Below are 19,114 nucleotides of genomic sequence, written 5' to 3'. Positions count from 1 at the left end.
AAAATGCATTTGAAATCTCAAAGTTAAATTGAACTTTTGAGATTTGAAAATGAAATAGAATTGAAAATGAATAGATGAATTGGTTTTCACAAGAATTGAAGATTGATTGAAGAAGATATTTACATCACTTGGAGTTTTGAAAAAGGATTTTTTTGAAAACATGATGCAGTTCTATCCTAAATGATGAATGAATTTGAAGAATTTGAAATTAAATTTTGAAAAGCTATTCCATTCTTTAGATGAATTAAAATAAGATTGAAAATATAATACATCCTTGACTATGGTCATTGAATGTATTATATAATAATCTATATTTAAATTCAGGTGAAGAATGAAACACATTTGGTGCTTTTATAGGATTTAAAATGAAATTAACTCTCAATATACCCTGACTATGGACATTGGTATATATTTTGAATTAATTTTAAGTCAAATTCTGATAAAAGAAGGAAATATTTGAGTAAATATGATGAATTTTGAAAACGGATCCAGTGTGGATCCAGTGTTATTTTGTAAAAGATAAAAATACTAAGTTTTGTCCACACCCTGACTATGACCATTGATGTGGATCATCAACTTAGGATTAATTTACCTCTTACGAAATGGTGTACGTGCCATTCATGTTTCATCAAGGTGAGATTTTGAGAAACAAAGGCAAAATGCGTGAAAAGCAAGTAATTTATGATATTTACAATGCTCATTCATTCTATCTAAAACAGGAAATATAAATTCTCATTATATCTAGCTATTACAATCTTGAAATTAATTTAAGTTAAAATAATAATTTCTATATATGTTCCCCTGCAAAACACGTAATTAGTCCAAGAGTATATATATAAAGAACAACTTACATGGCAACATATTGGACCTAAGAGGTCACTCCTGAAGTAATTAGGTATATATCTCATATTATAGAGAATGCAAGACAAATGACACAATCTATATTAGAATGACATATTCAAGTTAATTTATATATGAGAATTGGCGGAATGCCTTAAGGTAACTAAAATATACATTGAAATCCATAAAAGATGTCCTAAACTGTTTGGGTTGTATGATATAAATATCATGTAGTTATATAGGTGCTGGAGGTATTGAAAGGGGGTTTATGCTGTAGTGATGCTGTAGACTTTGACCTAAAGTGGTGGGCAATGGATGATATGAATGTGTACAACCCTGAAATTCCAAATTCTAGATCCGGGTTATGTTCATGTGTGTGGATGTTAGCATATGTTATGAATGAAAATTTTCATGTGTCTACATTTATGGGACATGTTTGATTATCGTGCATTTATGCATTGATTTCCAGTACATGTGCATACATGTAATCGATGTGTGTTTGACATAATCTTGCATAAATGTTCACATATACTTGTGAATCATGAATGAATGCATGTGTGTTAAGTGATTTCATGAAAGCACTTACAAATGGATGGTGAACACATGCATATGACTGTGGAAGCTCATGCACATTGTTAAAATGGTATGAATGAATGTGTATTTGGAATCATGTTGGTATTATTGCATACATTGCAAGTTATGATTTTTGCATACGATGCATCGATGGTCTAAATGAATCATCACAGACCTGGAGAGCCTTGAGCTTGGGTTTGCTTTTTCTTTAATTGTTTAAATGCATCGCAAAAATCATACTTTATATTATTGTTCTCTATTGCACTGTTCGATGTGTTTCCATGGGCTGGAGTCTCGTGATGGTTCTCGCAGGGGTTGATGCGAGCTTTTGCCTTGTTTTTGCATGTAGAACTGCAAAACTCAATAATTGGCTCTTAATAAAAAGATAATGAATAAGAATAGTGTAATATACATTCTGGGATATCTCATCTGGAGTATGAGAATCTTAGATATCCGGTCTTGGGGAGACTGTGAGGATACAAAAACTCTGTGTGCTGTAATTTGGTCCCCTGAACCCGATATTGAGGTTCTTTCTCCTGGCCACGGTTTTAGGGAGAGTCCGCCACTTTACCCGGGAGTGGTATGTTTTAACACAGCTGTTGTTATGGTACCAAGGAAGTGGCACTTGTGAGAGTGGGGTGTCCGTTGTGTCCCCAACATTAGATGTGGAGGTCTAATGTTCCGATGGATGGTGCTGTTTCCTGATATCGGTCGAGGGCTAAGTTGGAACCCAGTAATAAAATACAAATTTGTGTGTTAAGCTACCCTGAGAACCTACTTGACCTCGAGGTTTGTACCCGTTTGGTGTATCCGCGGGCAACTGTAATTAAAAAGAGGAATTTAAAGTTGTGTGCATTTAATAGGGCATGCATATGGAAAGATAAAACTTAAATGAAAGATAACAAAAAAAAATCATGCATTTCACATAATCATGCATTTTCCTATTATACATTAGAACATGCATATGTTATATGTTTCCTTAATTGTTATATGTTTGGTGGATGCATGATGTTTAACTGTCAATGCATGTTAAATGTCTTGTTGTACTAAAATGATGCATCATGATATGGTTTAATGTTTCTTTATGCATAATGGATGTACCTTGTGGTATGAATGCGTACCTGAATTATGAATTGTCATAATTGCATCTCTGAATCATTGTATGAATTTGTATCTGTGATTATGGGATATTCAAATGATTGCTTTTGATGATACTTGTCAGATTGCTTCTTATAAATTGTTGACTGATGTAGCATAATTCTTTACTTATTCTTGAATGGGTTGAAAATCACATTCGGCACCCACACCATATACTTGACACATAATACACCTGCAAGAAAAATTACAGTAATTTCTACTTAGACAGTTGTAGTCTAATTCCTATAAACTTTCAGGTGAAAAGTTGGATTTAGGAACGACTGCGGGATGAGGCTTCGATCGGGATTTTTGGCTTTACTGTTCCAAGGATAGTGTGAGAACTCTGATCTTAATTTTCATTGATATTGGAATGAAAAGAATGTTTTGGTCTTGCTCCATCTGTAATGTTCTGGAATGCTAAGCTCTATGGTATGACTTGTTTCCGCTGTATTGAAAAAAAAAATTCTCAAAATTTGGGTTAAGATTTCGGGGCGTTACAGGTGATCTCTCAATATTCTATGTCAAATAAGACATATGGCATTTGCCTCCTGCAGCTTAAGCTCAAAAACACATACGCACCCCCGCATATCTGTTAATCTGTAGCACATTAGTACCACCCCCATTTCACTTCTTGTTGTATCTGCTACAACATCCATAATGGATAGGCCCATGGCGTCCCCTGTACTACACCATCATCATAAACATCTAGGTCATTCCACTGTGCTTTTCACCATGTGCATCATTCCTTTTTTTTTCTTAAAATATATGGTGAGTGTGGATACAATTCTAAAGAAATTTGTTGAAAGACACTTACAATCTTGAAGAATGTCGACATGCAAATAAGTTGGGCATTTGTCAAAACTCGTCTTCAATCCCCAGTAGTTAGGGACCTGAGTAGAACCATACACAGGGTTAATAGCTGGAGAGATTAGTTGCCATATCTTTGTTTGCACAGAGCATCTTCACCACCATCATTTCAGACCATCGTTAGTATCTCCTGAACACAGTGCCCATTGCACTGTTGTGTCTTTGTGAACACCCCAAAATTTTCAAAATCTTTTTAAATATTCCCTTTTTGCCCTTGATATCATTTTCTGAGAAATTAAGCCACTTTTGAATATAAATTCCAGTTCATTTCTCAAGTTTTACTGAAATTAAATTCATTGTATATGTTTAAATTGATTTCGGACCTGGATCCGTTGTCCAGATCCAAATCTGAGTCACATTGTCCAAATTTTAAATTGAAATTATAGAAAATACCAAAAATAGTTTCGAACAGTCCCTCCGACATCTGTTTGGATCCATCATGTTGTATTTCTCAATTCGAGTTCCAAAAACTCGAACATTTTCTCAAAACTTGGATCCAAACCCACTCTCTGAAGAAGTTTCTCCAAAATGGTCTGAAATTCTCGGAGAAATACTATTTGTAAGTATTTCTCAGAAAAATACAAAAATTTAGTGTTTAAACTTTGTTTTGTTTAAAATTTTAGTTTTTCTACTCCAAAAATACAAAAAAATAAAAATAACACAAAAATCAAAAAAATGGAAAAATATAAGGAAATGGTTTTAAAGCTTGAAGGAGATGAATTTTGCCAAAAACCTCGTTTTAAACCATTTTTATGAAAAATTTTCTTAAAAGCGACCCTTCTTTTGAAAAAGGGAAAAATCTGCAACGACCACCCTTCGCGAAGCTTCCGGCATTCTTCCCCCCCATTGAGCCCCTCCATGGCCGACCACCGATCGCTAACCTCCTCCACCCATCTGCAACAACCCCTTTCTCAGCCTCCCATCTTCAACCGAACCTCTTCCTTCTCCCCTATAAAGGAGCCATACAACGAAAACCCTAAGGACCGCTTCTTCACCCCCGCACCTTTCTTCCTTCTTCCCCATCCGCGCTTCACCCCTCCACGTGATCTTCTCAATGCTTCTCTCTTGAAATGTTTTTTTTCTCCTTCTTCTGTTTTCCTTTCTTCTTCCCCTGGTTTCCCTTTGCCGATCAATCTTCAGAGCTTCGCCATAGCTACAGAGCATAGGAGACTCCTCTCCCCCTCCAATTTAAACAGGACAATCTGGTAAAAGCCTCCCCCCCCCCCTCTCAATCAGAAAAGGGATTAGGAAAGGCCCTTTTTGACTCCTACAACAATCGGGTAAGCCATCTATACCCTTCATCTCTGTTGTTTTCCCCGAAATTCTCGTTTAGCTTCTTTTCTTTTCTTTTTTATTTCGTTTTCCCCTATTTTGATGCACCCCTAGCAGTGTTGAGTTGCTCATGCAACATCAACCTACCTCTGTGCGATAATAACGGAACAATTGTTCCCACAATCCCTTTTCATGTTTATCGATTTTTTTTTCATTGCACTATATGTTTATACTGAGCGTCTCATTTGCATTGCAGTTTTTTTTTATGCATATGTTCATTTCGATCACGAGATTTATATTGGGTCCTCAAATTCTCTTTTGATGGGAATCAATGATGCTTCTCAATAATATCATAGATTCATCGGACTTTAAATTTCAATCTATACCTCAATCTAACAAACTCTTCTTTCAGGTTTCGACTTTCCCTTTTTATTTTTTTTATTTTTCTTTTCTCTCTGCATTACTGTATAAAGTTTATGCCCTGTCCTTTTAATTTCATCAACATTAGCCCAACTTTTATCTTTTTCTTTCTTATTTGATTTCCAATTCATGGTTGGTTCTTTATTTACCATTTGATTTCTTGTTTTCATTTCATTATTGTCTTTTGTATTTAATTTCCCACTTGACGATAATGATCTGCAAATTCGGTTCATTCAACATCCATGTTCGGGTTTGTTTCCTCCTTGGCCTTGTCTGTTGGGTCGTCTCCATCTCACGCATGTGTAGCATCTTCGTAGCTTGATGAGCATCAACTGCTAAGTATCGACCTCTGACATGGATCGAATTCTGCAAGGATTGATTCATGGCAGACTAATAAAAGCAATTGATGCAGTGGCCCTCTGTAGTAGGGTAATGTCCTGGCATTTATATCCATCAGACCTCAGGGCATGTGGAGTTCAATAAATCTATTCTCAATCCGATGCCTAGAGATTTGGTAAATCTTGTTCATTCTTTTCTGTATCACAAATGTTCTATCATTGTTGTTTTAGCTTTGGTTTCTGTGATGTGGCTGGAGGTAAAATCTCAGCAGTAGAAAGCCATATCAGATTCCTGCAGGTTCTTATCAACGTGCCTTGCTTTGAAGGGATATTGTAAGACGACAATCTTCTTGAACGTTTGGTGTCTAAGGATATGAAAAAAAAAATCTCACAGACTTCTTTTATTTTTATTTTTTTTTGCTTTCTCTTCTTCTTCTTCTCTTTTTCTTCTTCTTTTCTTTCTTGAAATTCTAATATCCAAATTGTATACATTTCCTCTAGTCTGACTTCATGGTTGTATATACAGTTAAATTGGCAGTGGTTAAGAAAGCAATTGAAGAATTTTAACATTTCAGATTTGTAAGTATTAGCTCTTCCACCATATTTCTTTTTAGTATGTTATGAATATGTAAAATCTGCTAGATTCTCCACTTAATGTTCTACCTAATTCCATGGATTTTTTTTTTACCAAATGTGATTTGTCAGGCCTATTGGTTTAAATTGTTTTCGTTGTGCATCACTATCTTATGCAAATTTCATTGTAGACTGGTAGAATCTGTTACTGTTTGGTGCCAGAAATCGACATCTATGTACGTTTCCTGACAGTGAAAGTAATTTCCATAGCCATCACAATGAAAGTTTGTTGTCTGGCTTGGGTAAGGAGCCCATTTCCGGACTACAGGATTGAAACAAGGATAATTGGGTTCTGACCGACCCTTTCAGTCTTTGCAACTGGATCTGGTTAGAAATCATCTTCAGCAGATTGCCATGTAATACAGTAGGGGAACTCCTTGCGTGGGTCTGATCTTTCGGAAATATGAGACTTCAAGATCACTCTCAGCACATGAGTTAAGTTCAAGGTTGGAATTTCGCTCCCTTCTGAATATGGGGATTGAAGTCAATAATGGAAAACATGTTGCCATACATTCCAGGATTATGTTTCTCACCACTTAATAGTTAGGTGATATATCTTTAAGTGTCATGCATTCAACTTAAAAAATCAGGCATCAGGGTATTCATCGTTTTATTTCCATTTTCTAATAAATAAAACCACTCTCGATTTTGCTGTGGAATCAGTTAGAACAGCTAAGAAAAAAAAAAAAAGGGAAAGTTGGGCTTCTGAATCGGTTTCAGCAGAAATCTCTGCTTTGAAAAAGAAAAAAAAAATCTTGTCTATCTAACCCAAGATCAAGTCTCTGATTTATTCTCATTTGCTGAATTAAGACCAAATGTTCAGTTTAAGTTCATAATTTGTTATAAATTCATGATTTTTGGTTCGAAATGGAATGCCTTGGTCATATTTTTGGTTTATTTTTTTTCTCTGGTTGGCTGAGTCAAAATCAGGTGTCCTGCACCTTGCTAACAAAGACTTATAGCTGCACTCTTGCTAACGTTTCTGGTCATAGTCGAACTGAGTCAAATTCTATTGCCATGTATTCCACGGCTGGACATGAAAATGTTTTTGACATCAAGAAAGGAGTTGCGGTCAGGAAAAGGAAAATCACTGATATGACTTCACAAAAGGCTCAATTTCTGAGGTATGATCATCTTGATTCATTGATCGATCTGTTAGATTTCATTGAATCGGCTGAGGGCTGTTGTGCGAAACATAACTAGACAGGATGGTTGAAATCCTTTGGTTGATACTGGGAACAGCTCACAGTGCTACTGTGTCATGGCACATCGGTTTCTGATTTATGGTTATATTCCATAATCACTGTTTGCAAAACCCTTACTACCGGTGCAAGAGTTATTTAGCTGTGTCCTCTGCATATGATATTTTGTACATATTTCCCTGTATGTTGCTCCATATTGTATATTCATGCATCCCTTGTCACCTTCATCCCCTTTCATACCATATCTTGTTCACATAGCTTCCAGCACAATTAGTTGTTCTTTACATGCCTATATCCCAGCACATTAGGCAGTATTAACAGGTTGTTGGTCTAGTTCATGGCACATCACTCATGACAAAAGCCTCTGCCAGCTTTATGTCTTCATCAACTTGCCAGGATCACTTGATGTTCCCTAGCATATCGTTGTGCAGTGTCGCAAGCCCTGCCATATCCTGTTCCATCAAAAAGTTGTTGCCTTTGTGGAAGTCGCCAGCTGCATTTTCACTATTATTGTTGTCCCTGCTGTGTTTTCACAGTGGTTCACAATAAACCACTGTGCCTTCTTTCCCTATATGGCAGTTCAACAATGAACTACCATAGTGGCTGTGTTTTCACAGTGGACCACTGCGTCTTCTTTTCTATATGGTAGTTCAACAATGAACTACCATAATTGCCACTGTTTTCACAGTGGTTCACAAATGAACCACTGTGTCTTCTTTTCCTCTATAGTAGTTCAATAATGAACTACTATAGCTACCATATTTCACAATGGTTCACAATGAACCACCGTGTCTCTTCCTTTCTATGGCGGTTCATCAGAAACTACCACATTTCATGATGGTTCACAGCGGACCATCCTGGCTCTTGCTTTCATCCATTGCATATACCCTCTCATATGTAGATTTTCGTTTGCTTATGACATCGCCTATATATATATATACATGTATATTTTTTTCATAATATACCATGTAACATAAGTACAAGTTAGAATCAACCATCTACATTTTACATTCACAGCCTAATTTCTTCCATTCCCTTTTATCTTGACATTTTGCTAACTCCCCTTTTTGCAGGAATATGCAAAAAGTCGAGCTAGAAGCTCTTTGATATTTCTTTCAGTGTTGTAAACATTAATTCTACATTTCCAGTCTTAGATTAGAATGTATGAGCATACACATTTTTTTTTAGAGTTGCTTGTTTTTCATGCATTTTGCCTTTATTTTTCAAATTCTCACAAATGGGAACACGAATGGCACATGCACCATTTCATAAGAGGTAATTAATCCTAAGTTGATGATTTACATCAATGGCCATAGTCAGGATGTAAACAAAACTTAGAATTTTTATCTTTTATAAAATAACACTGGATCCACACTGGATCCTCTTCAAAAATCATCATATTTTCAAATATTTCCTTCTTTTATTTGGGTTTAACTTAGAATTGGCTCAAAATATATACCAATGGCCATAGTCAGGGTATATTGAGAGTTAATTTCATTTTAAATTCTATAAAAGCACCAAATGTGCCTTATCCTTCACCTGAATTTAAATATAGATTATTATATAATACATTCAATGACCATAGTCAGGGATGTATTATATCTTCAATCTTATTTTAATTCAGTTCAAGAATAAGATAGCTTTTCAAAATCTAAATTCAAAGTCTTTAAATTCATTCATAATTTAGGATAGAATTGCATCATATTTCAAAATTTCTTTTTCAAAAACTCCAAGTGATGTAAATATCTTCCTCAATCTATTCTTATAAAATCCAATTCATTCTTTCAAATTTTCAAAATTCTATTTTCAATCTCGAAATTCAAATTAACTTTGAGATTTCAAATTCATTTTATATTCAAAATTCAAATCAGATTTCAAAGTCCAATTTGACTTTGAAACTTCAAAATCATCTTGTATTTCAAATTCCAAATTCTATCTTAAAGTACAATATTAACTTTGAAGTTTCACCTGTATATTCAAGATTCAATTCATTTTTCCAAATCCAATTCAAATTTAGAAATTCTTGATTCATCTTCTAAATTCCAGATTCAAACTCCAAATTCAAAGTCCAATTTGACTTTGAAATTCGTATTCCAAGTTCAAAATTCTCAAATCATATTTTAAAATTCCAAATCCAAAGTTAGATTCTAAATCCAACTTGGATCCAGATTTCCAAGTACAATTCCAATGTTTGGATCTCAGACTTCAGATCCAATTCTCCTTTAGGATCCAGACTTCAATTTCACTTTGGATCTTAGAACGCAGATCCAAATCCATGATAGGATCCAGAATCCAACTCTACATTGGATCTCAGACTTCAGATCCAAATCCATCTTAGGATCCAGAACCCAATTCTACATTTGGATCTCAGACTTCAGATCCAAATCCATTTTAGGATCGAGAACCCAATTCTACATTTGGATCTCAGACTTTAGATCCAAGTCCATCTTAGGATTCGGAACCCAAATTTATATCGGATCTCAAATTTTTGATGTTAAATCCATCTTTAGATCCAATTCTATTCCAAATTCTAGATTTTAAATCCAAGTTCATTTTCAGATCTCATCTAAACTCCCTAAATCCATTTCTATTCTTAAATACCATTTGATTATCTCAGATCCATTCCAAACTTAAAAATCCAAATTCAATTCCATCTCAAGTATTCATTTCTTTTCCTAAATTCAAATTCAAATTCAAAATCTATTTCTTAACTTTGAAACTTCATTTCCTTTCATTTTAAAACTTCAAATCATTCTTTCTCATTTATTCTTCCAAATCCTGATCTACTTCAAAAACTTAGAACTTCTTTGATCTATCTCAAGTTCTAAAGTTAGATTCAAATCATTTTCTTCACTCCTTTACCAAGTTCATCTCAGAATACTTGGAAATTTCTAAATCAATTTTCAAAAGAGCATACATCCTTGCATTGCACAAGTATGAGTCTTTGTGCATTTAGAGTTAGAATAAATTCTTAGATTATATTTAGGCAAAGCAAAAGGCATAGATTCGATCCTTGGTTCGATTACCCCTGGTAAAGGCGCCAGGAACGGCCGAACCTCGTACCGACGAGCGAATCCCGTCTCTCCATTTTCCCGCAATATATTTCAAAACGGAGGCGAGTTAAATTTCTAAATATTTTTCAAATCAAGGTCAAGTGAAAACCCGCAAAAGAGTTTCTCTTCTCTCTCTCTTTCTTTCTTTCTTTTCTCTTCTCTTGCTCTTTTCCTTCTTTTATTTTCTTCCCTTCAAAAAGGAGGAAAATAGAGGTTAGAAAAAGGAAAAGAGAAGGAAGAGAGAGAAACCACAAAGAGAAGAGGAAAATTTTGCGATGATCATAGTCTTTTGCACTTACATTGTGATACCCGTAATCTCTATTGGGCTGGCTGTGATTTCAACACTCATAACAGTGACAATCACTGATGTGGTCTCCATCTTTGCATTTTGGGCAGTAGCATTGCTAAGGCCCTTACTATGCACAATTGTTACCATGCACTGCATATCCCATTATCCCCATTACCTGTACACCTTCACATCATGCCACAACACACCTTGTGCCACCTGCAGTCACACCTTTTTCATAACTTCTGCATCCCATGCTAGCAGATTCAATTTCCATCCCTCCCACATAAACTGCCACCATGGTTACCTTCTGCGTTATTAATTTTATTTTAAAATTTACTTTGTAAGTTGATTTGCTAAAGAAATATACCCATTATGGGTTGCCCAACCTATAACACATATGCCTTTCAGTTTCAAATTGAGTTAATTATGAGGATTTATCCTGCATCTATCCATGTTCAGCTACTTAATTTCTGCAGGGAGGTAATGTCGATATAAGTATGACCATCTGTGTATATATAGCATCCTCCTTTCAACATTTACCTAGAAATAGCTGTGTTAATATTGTCATATATTCTTCATATATATATGCCTATAGTTTATTGATTCTACACTTATTCATTCCTTCTACTGGTTGGAATTTTGCAGGGAATATATAAGGAAATATTATCGTCCTTTTGAGATTAGGAAATTTGTAGTTTCAATTACATTAAATGTTGTAATAACTAGATATAATAAGAACCCCTTTATTTATTTATTTATTTTTTCCTAGATTAGGATGTATGAGCATCTCTTTTAAGGAAATTACTTGTTCCATGTTGTTGCTCTTTTATTTTCTCAAAATTTCACAAGGAACCACTGCAATTTTTCTCTCTCTCTTTGTTATGGTAGTTCATTTAGAACTATCATAATTATCATTCTTTATCATTCTTTTACAATGGATCACCAAAGGCCACCATGGCCCTTCGTTCCCATAGTGGTTTGTCACAGGCTACTATGTCCATTGTATTTCACGATGGTTCATCTTGGACCATCGTGGCCTTCGCCTTCACTCATTGCATATAAATGTTAATTTAATTATGGCATTGTCTATATATATATATATATACATATGTACATTTTCTAACAAATGCAGGCTAGGCCATATGCCTTTCTCATTCAAAAATGAGTAAAGCATCTTGTGTAAGATTTGGAATAGTCATTTACATTCATTTCCCTTTTGTGTTAATTCTATCTTGCAGGAACATGAGAAAAGCTTGAATTAGAAATTGTCGATGTCTTCAAATTCCAATATTGTAATAAGCTAGATATTAATGAAAATTCTACATTTCCAGTCTTAGATTAGAATGGATGAGCATGTAAATAAATTTTGTTTCATTATTTTCCTTTATTTCTGAAAATTCACAAATAGGAACACAAATGGCACGTGCACCTTTCTAATAGGAGGTGATTAATCCTAAGTTGATGATTTACATCAATGGCTATAGATAGGATGTGAACAAAACTTAGGATTTTCATCTTTTATAGAATAACATTGGATCCACACTAGATCCTCTTAAAAAATCATCATATTTTCAAATATTTTCTTCTTTTATTAGAGTTTAATTTAAAATTGGCCCAAAATATATATCAATGGTCATAGTCAGGATATATTAAGAGTTAATTTCATGTTAAACTCTATAAAAGCACTAAAATATATTTCATTCTTCACCCGAATTCAAATAGGATTGTTATATAATATATTCAATGACCATAGTCAGGGATATATTATATCTTCAAATCCTACTTACATTCGTTTAAAGAATGAAGTATGATTTTAAAATCAAGTTTCAAAATTCTTTTCATTCATCATTTAAGATAGAACACCATCATATTTTCAAAATTCTTTTCCAAAATCCAAGTAATCTTGAATCTCTTTCTTTAATTTCTATTTCAAATTCATCAATTCTATCTCATTTTCAAAATCCGATTTCAAAGTCCAATTCGACTTTGAAATTTCAAATTCATTTTATATTCAAAACCCCAATCAAACTCAAAGTTCAAATTAACTTTGAAAATTCTTGATTCATCTTCTAAATTCCATATTCAAGCTTCAAATTCAAAGTCCAATTTGACTTTGAAATTCATTTGTATATTTAAAATTCAATTCTCAAATCAAAATTCCAAATCCAAAGTTAGATCTTAATCCCAACTTGGATCCAGATTTCCAAGTACAATCTCCACTTTTTGGATCTCAGACTTAAGGTCCAAAATCCATCTTAGGATCCAGAATCCAATTCTACTTTGGATCTCAGACTTCAAATCCACTCCATTTTAGGATCCGAAAATCCAATTCTACATTGGATCTCAGACTTCAAGATCCAAATTCGTTTTAGGATTCAGAACCCAGTTCTACTTTTGGATCTCAGACTTCAGATCCATATCTGAGACTTCATATCCAAATCCATCTTAGGGTCCAGAGTCCAACTTCACCTTGGATCTCAGACTCCAGATCCTAAATCCATTTTAAGATCCAAAGTCCAATTTAGGATCCAGATTTCAGATCCAACTTCATCTCAAATCTTAGACTTTTGATCCAACTCCATTTATGATTCAGAATTCAACTTTATCTCGGATCTTAGACTTCGGATCTGATCCCACTTAGAATCCCAGAACCCGGGTCCAACCCTATCTCAGATCTCAAATGTCAGATCAAGTTCCATCTCAGACATTAGATTAAAAATTTCATTTCAAATCTAATTTCATCTCCTATTCTCAAAGCCAATTTCAAAATTATTTCTCAAGTCTAAATTCAAGTTCCTATTTTTACATCGAATTCAAAATCGATCCTGGAAAATCGATTCTAATTCAAAATCCATTTATGACTTTGAAACTTCATTTCCTTTTTTTACTCATCTTCCAATCATTCTTTTCAAATTCAAAAGATTTATTTTCCCAAACTCTGACTATTTCAAAAACTTAGAACTTCTCTGATCTATCTCAAGTTCTAAGTTAGAATTTTTCTTCACTTTATTATCAAGTTTATATCAGAACACTTGGGAATCTTCAAAATCATCTTTCAAAAGAGCATACATCCTTGTATTGCACAAGCATGATTCTTTGTGCATTTAGACTTAGGATAAATCCTTAGATAATATTTAGGCAAAGCAAAAAGGCATAAATTCGATCATTGGTTCGATTATCGCTGGTAAAGGCGCCAGGAACGGTCGAACCTCGTACCGACGAGCGAATCCCGTCTCTCTATTTTCCCGCAATATATTTCAAAACGGAGGCGAGTTAAATTTCTAAATATTTTCAAATCAAGGTCAAGTGAGACCCCACAAAAGAGTTCCTCTCTCTCTTCTCTTCTTTATTTTCTCTTCTCTCTTTCTTTTTTGTCTTTTATTCTCCTTCCTTCAAAAAAGAGGAAAATAGAGGTCAAAAAAGGAAAAGAGAAGGAAGAGAGAGAAACCACAAGAGAGGAAAAATTTTGCGATGATCACAGTTTTGGCGACCGAGATGGGACAGATCTTCATTCGGTCGGATCTATGCCTTTGCTTTGCTTTAATATTTTCTAAGTCTTTATTCTTCTATGTCAGCTTCATTTTTTCATACAAACCTTAGGAGCCTAGACTCTGTCCTAAGCTGACATCATTGCATATAGGATCTAAGTATGGTTTGGTAGGACCATATTGAGGAGATTATTCCATGTTCACATTAGATTTAGGCTGAAATAAAACTCTCCTCAAATTTAGGGATTGAATGTAAAACAATGTATGCAAGTGTATGCTTCTTTTCATTTAAATTCTATCGCTTTTAGGACTTGCATTAGAGCTTTCTGGTTTTATTGCATGTTGAACATGTTTTTGAAAACATCCCTACCTATATTGTCTCAGTCTTCACGTTGTTGGGTTGTCTCACTGAACCATAGTTCGGGAGAGAGCCTCACAACTGGACCACTTATTTGGGTTCGCGCCCCCCCTACCACGTACCTAAGGGCCATAGTCTAAGGTATATCGGTAGGTGCTCAAGGATGTTGGAAAGCCATTACCTTAGAACCAGAGAATTATTTTTGTGCCACGTACTTCGAGCTTCGGCCTGAGTATATCGACATACCTTGATTGAAATCAGATGATCTAAACCATAGAGTTAGGATTAAGGTCCTACAAGCTATTTTGAATATTACATTTAGAGTCAGCCTTTAGGGAGTGCTGTGTGCGCATCCTTGTTTGTGCAGCTCTGATTGTGCAATGTTTTCTTGTATTCTCCTATATACATATCAAACCTTTTCAAAACCCTGTGTGTATTATCCAAAATTTTCCTCTATTTTCAAAAACCCCAGGTGTGTATTTTTCTTTACCTACATTCTTTTCTCTTTTGTGTCAATTTTTTCTTTAAAAACCCTGGAAATCCCTTTTCCTAAACTCCCTTGATCTTGCAAAATTTTCAGGATTTGTGTTTATCCTCTTCTTTCATCAAAAGTCTATCGGTAAGTCCTGCATTCTATCTGATTCTCTCCCTCTGTTGCCTCAGTATCATTCTGATGGCATCCGATTCTCTCGATACTATCTTTCTCAGGGATCATATCTTCTATCAAATGAGAGATAGAACCCCGGATCATCGGGTCATCCACTCTCAGTCCTTTTTCCCACGATGGTATTATTCCTGGCTCGCCACCTTCTCGCGTATGTTCCCAGACCACTTGGATGATTGTGGATTGGAGATGGCATCGACAGTGGGCAAGTGAACCATCAACAACAGTTTGATTCAGGCAATGGCAGAACGGTGGAACCCGCGTACCTGCACGTTCTGGTTTCCATGGAGAGAGATGTGTGATCATCGCAAATTTTTTTTTCCTATTCTCTTGTTTCTCTCTCTTCCTTCTCTTTTCCTTTTTCTAATCTCTATTTTCCTCCTTTTTGAAGGGAGAAGAATAGAAGAAAGAAAAAAAGAAAGAGAGAAGAGAAAAGAAAGAAAGAAAGAAGAGGAATCTTTTTGCGCGGTCTCACTTGACCTTTATTTGAAAATATTTAGAAAAATTACTCGCCTCCGTTTTGAAAATTTGCGGGAAAAAGATGGAGAGACAGGATTCGCTCGTCGGTACAAGGTTCGACCGTTCCTGGCGCCTTTACCAGGGGTAATCGAACCAAGGATCAAATCTATGCCTTTTGCTTTGTCTAAATATAATCTAAAAATTTATTCTAACTCTAAATGCACAATGAATCATGCTTGTGCAATGCAAGGATGTATGCTCTTTTTGAAAGATGATTTGGAAATATCCAAGTGCTTCTGAGATGAATTTGATAAGGGAGTGAAGAAATGATTTGAATCTAATTTAGAACTTTTTGAGATGGATCAGAGTAGTTCTAAGTCTTTGAAATGAATCAGAATTTGGAAGAATAAATGAGAAAGAATGATTTGAAGCTTTTTGAAATGAAGGAAAGTGAAGCCTCAAAGTCAAAAATGGACTTTGAATCTTGAATTTGAATTTAGGAAATGAATACTTGAGATGGAATTGAATTTTGGATTTTTAAGTTTGGAATGAATCTGAGAAATCTAATGGTATTTAAGAATAGAAATGGATTTAGGGAGTTTTGGATGAGATCTGAAAGTGGAATTGGATTTGAAATCTAGAATTGAGAATGGAATTGGATCTAAAGATGGGTTTAAGATCTGAGATCTGAGATAAAATTGGGTTCTGGATTCTAAGATGGATTTAGATCTGAAGTCGGAGACCCAAATATAGAATTGGGTTCTGGATCCTAAGATGGATTTGGATCTGAAGTCTGAGATCCAATGTAGAGTTGGATTCTGGATCCTAACATGGATTTGGATATGAAGTCTGAGATCCAAAGTGAAATTGGATTCTGGATCCTAAAGGGGATTTGGATCTAAAGTCTAAGATCTGATATAGAGTTGGACTCTGGACCCTAAGATAGATTGTGGATCTGAAGTCTGAGATCCAATGTGAAATTTGGGTTCTGGATCCTAAGATGGAATTGGATCTGTAATCTAAGATCCAAAGTGAAATTGGGTCCTGGATCCTAAAGGAATTTTTGGATCTGAAGTCTGAGATCCAAGGTGAAATTTGGATTCTGGATCCTAGAATGGATTTTGGGTTTTTGAAAGTCCAAGTGAGACTTTTGAAAACAGATCTGGGCTTTGAAAACCCAGATTGAATTTAAAATTCAGGAAGGGTCAAGCTTTTGAGATTCATAATCAATCTCAAACTTTGATTTTTGAATTTTGAAAATAAGCTTGGTTTTGAGTTTGAAGATGAATCAGAAGTTTCAAAGTTAATTTAAACTTTGAATTTTCATTTAGATTTTGGAATTCTGGATATATAAGTGAATTCCAAAGTCAATTTGGACTTTGATTTTGAAGTTAGAATTTGAATTTTGGATATAAGCTGATTCTGAAGTTTCAAAGTCAAATGGGACCTTGAAATTGAATTCTTGAATTCTTTTGAGAAATAGAGTTGAATTTGAATTTATGAATAGGATTTGATATGAAAAATGAAGGAAAGAATCACTTGAATTTATGAAAAAGAATTTTAAAAATATGATGCAATTCTATCCTAAATGATGAATGAATTGAAATTGGATTTTGAAAAGCTATTCCATTCTTTAAATGAATTAAAATAAGATTGAAGATATAATACATCCTTGACTATGGTCATTGAATGTATTATATAATAATCTATATTTAGATTCAGGTGAAGAATGAAACACATTTGGTGCTTTTATAGAATTTAAAATAAAATCAACCCTCAATATACCCTGACTATGGCCATTGGTATATATTTTAAGTTAATTTTAAGTTAAATTCTGATAAAAGGAAAAAATATTTTAAGGAAATATGATGAATTTTGAAAATGGATCCAGTGTTATTTCGTAAAAGTTAAAAATCCTAAGTTTTGTCCATACCCTGACTATGGCCATTGATATGGATCATCAACTTAGAATCAATTACCTCTTACGAAAATGGTGCACATGCCATTCGTGTTTCACCAATGTGGGAATTTGAGAAATAAAGGAAAAGTGCATAAAAACAGGCAATTCATGATGTTTACAATGCTCATTCATTCTATCTAAAACAGAAAATGTAAATTTCCATTAAAATCTAACTATTACAATATACCAAAATTGAATTTACAATTCCCAATGATGATATCTTCCACATATTTCCTTGCAAAACAATTGATTAATATGAAAAGAAGAGGGAGATTGCACAAACGATAACATGCTCATGTGCCAATATATACATGATGGAAAGATGAGAAATGATATTAAACATGTATACATATATGTATATATATATATATACATATATAGGTGGAAATGTTAAATGTGAAGGGACTGCGGTGTTGGTGAAAGATGATAGGTGCCGGGTGTTTCAGCAAATGGGTGCTGTGTGAAGTGGTGTGTGTTACGACAATTTTTAACTGTGATGCTGTGCAGCAAAGGTAAATGATAGTGAAGATAGAATTATGAAGGAAAGTAGGTGATTGCAGGGATTTAATGGATAGTTATTATGCAGGGAATGATAATGAAGTGCACAAGAAAATGTGCAGTGGTGGAGATGGAGGTGTTATGAGATGCAGTAAACAGGACAAAGGGTGCGGGATTGCAGCTGGTGGCCATGATTGGCTGTATGTGTTAATAAGGAAATCACTGGATTAAATGCTGAACCACATGCTATTGCATTCAATACTGTTGTAGGGGCTCTACTTGAACGAACCCAGGATGGGAGCAGGGGTCCTCAAATCAATTCATTAAAACTCTTTTTGCTTACAGTGCATTTTCAAATCGTTGTTAATCCCCTGGAGTGGCATGATAACAACAAGTTTTTCATAATGGTGACCCGGTCACTTTTTCAGTAGACTGCCATAGGGATCAACAAAAGTGTTAGTGGAAAACATGACAATAAAAGATATATCAGATGATGGACAATGGAAAATGTACAGCCACATCCTTGTAAAAATTCCAAACTGATGCATTATGAAGATTGTGGGTAAAGCCACGGTTGATGGCTGTGATCATCGCAAAATTTTTCCTATTTTCTTGCTTCTTTCTCTTCCTTCTCTTTTCCTTTTCTAACCTCTATTTTCCTCCTTTTTGAAGGGAGAAGAATAGAAGAAAGAAAAGAGAAAGAGAAGAGAAAAGGAAGAAAGAAAGAAAGAAGAGGAATCCTTTTGCGCGGTTTCACTTGACCTTAATTTGAAAATATTTAGCAAATAACTCGCCTCCGTTTTTGAAAATATGCGGGAAAATGGAGAGACGGGATTCGCTCGTCGGTACGAGGTTCGACCGTTCCTGGCGCCTTTACCAGGGGTAATCGAACAAAGGATCGAATCTATGCCTTTTTCTTTGCCTAAATATAATCTAAGAATTTATTCTAACTCTAAATGCACAAAGAATCATGCTTGTGCAATGCAAAAATGTATGCTCCTTTTGAAAATTGATTTGGAAATTTTCGAGTATTCTGAGATGAACTTGGGAAGGAAATGAAGGA

This window comes from Nuphar pumila, chromosome 11 (assembly GCF_984573655.1).
Source record: "Nuphar pumila chromosome 11, dmNupPumi1.hap1.1, whole genome shotgun sequence".
NCBI lineage: Eukaryota > Viridiplantae > Streptophyta > Magnoliopsida > Nymphaeales > Nymphaeaceae > Nuphar > Nuphar pumila.
Note: the sequence above shows the minus strand (reverse complement) of the source record.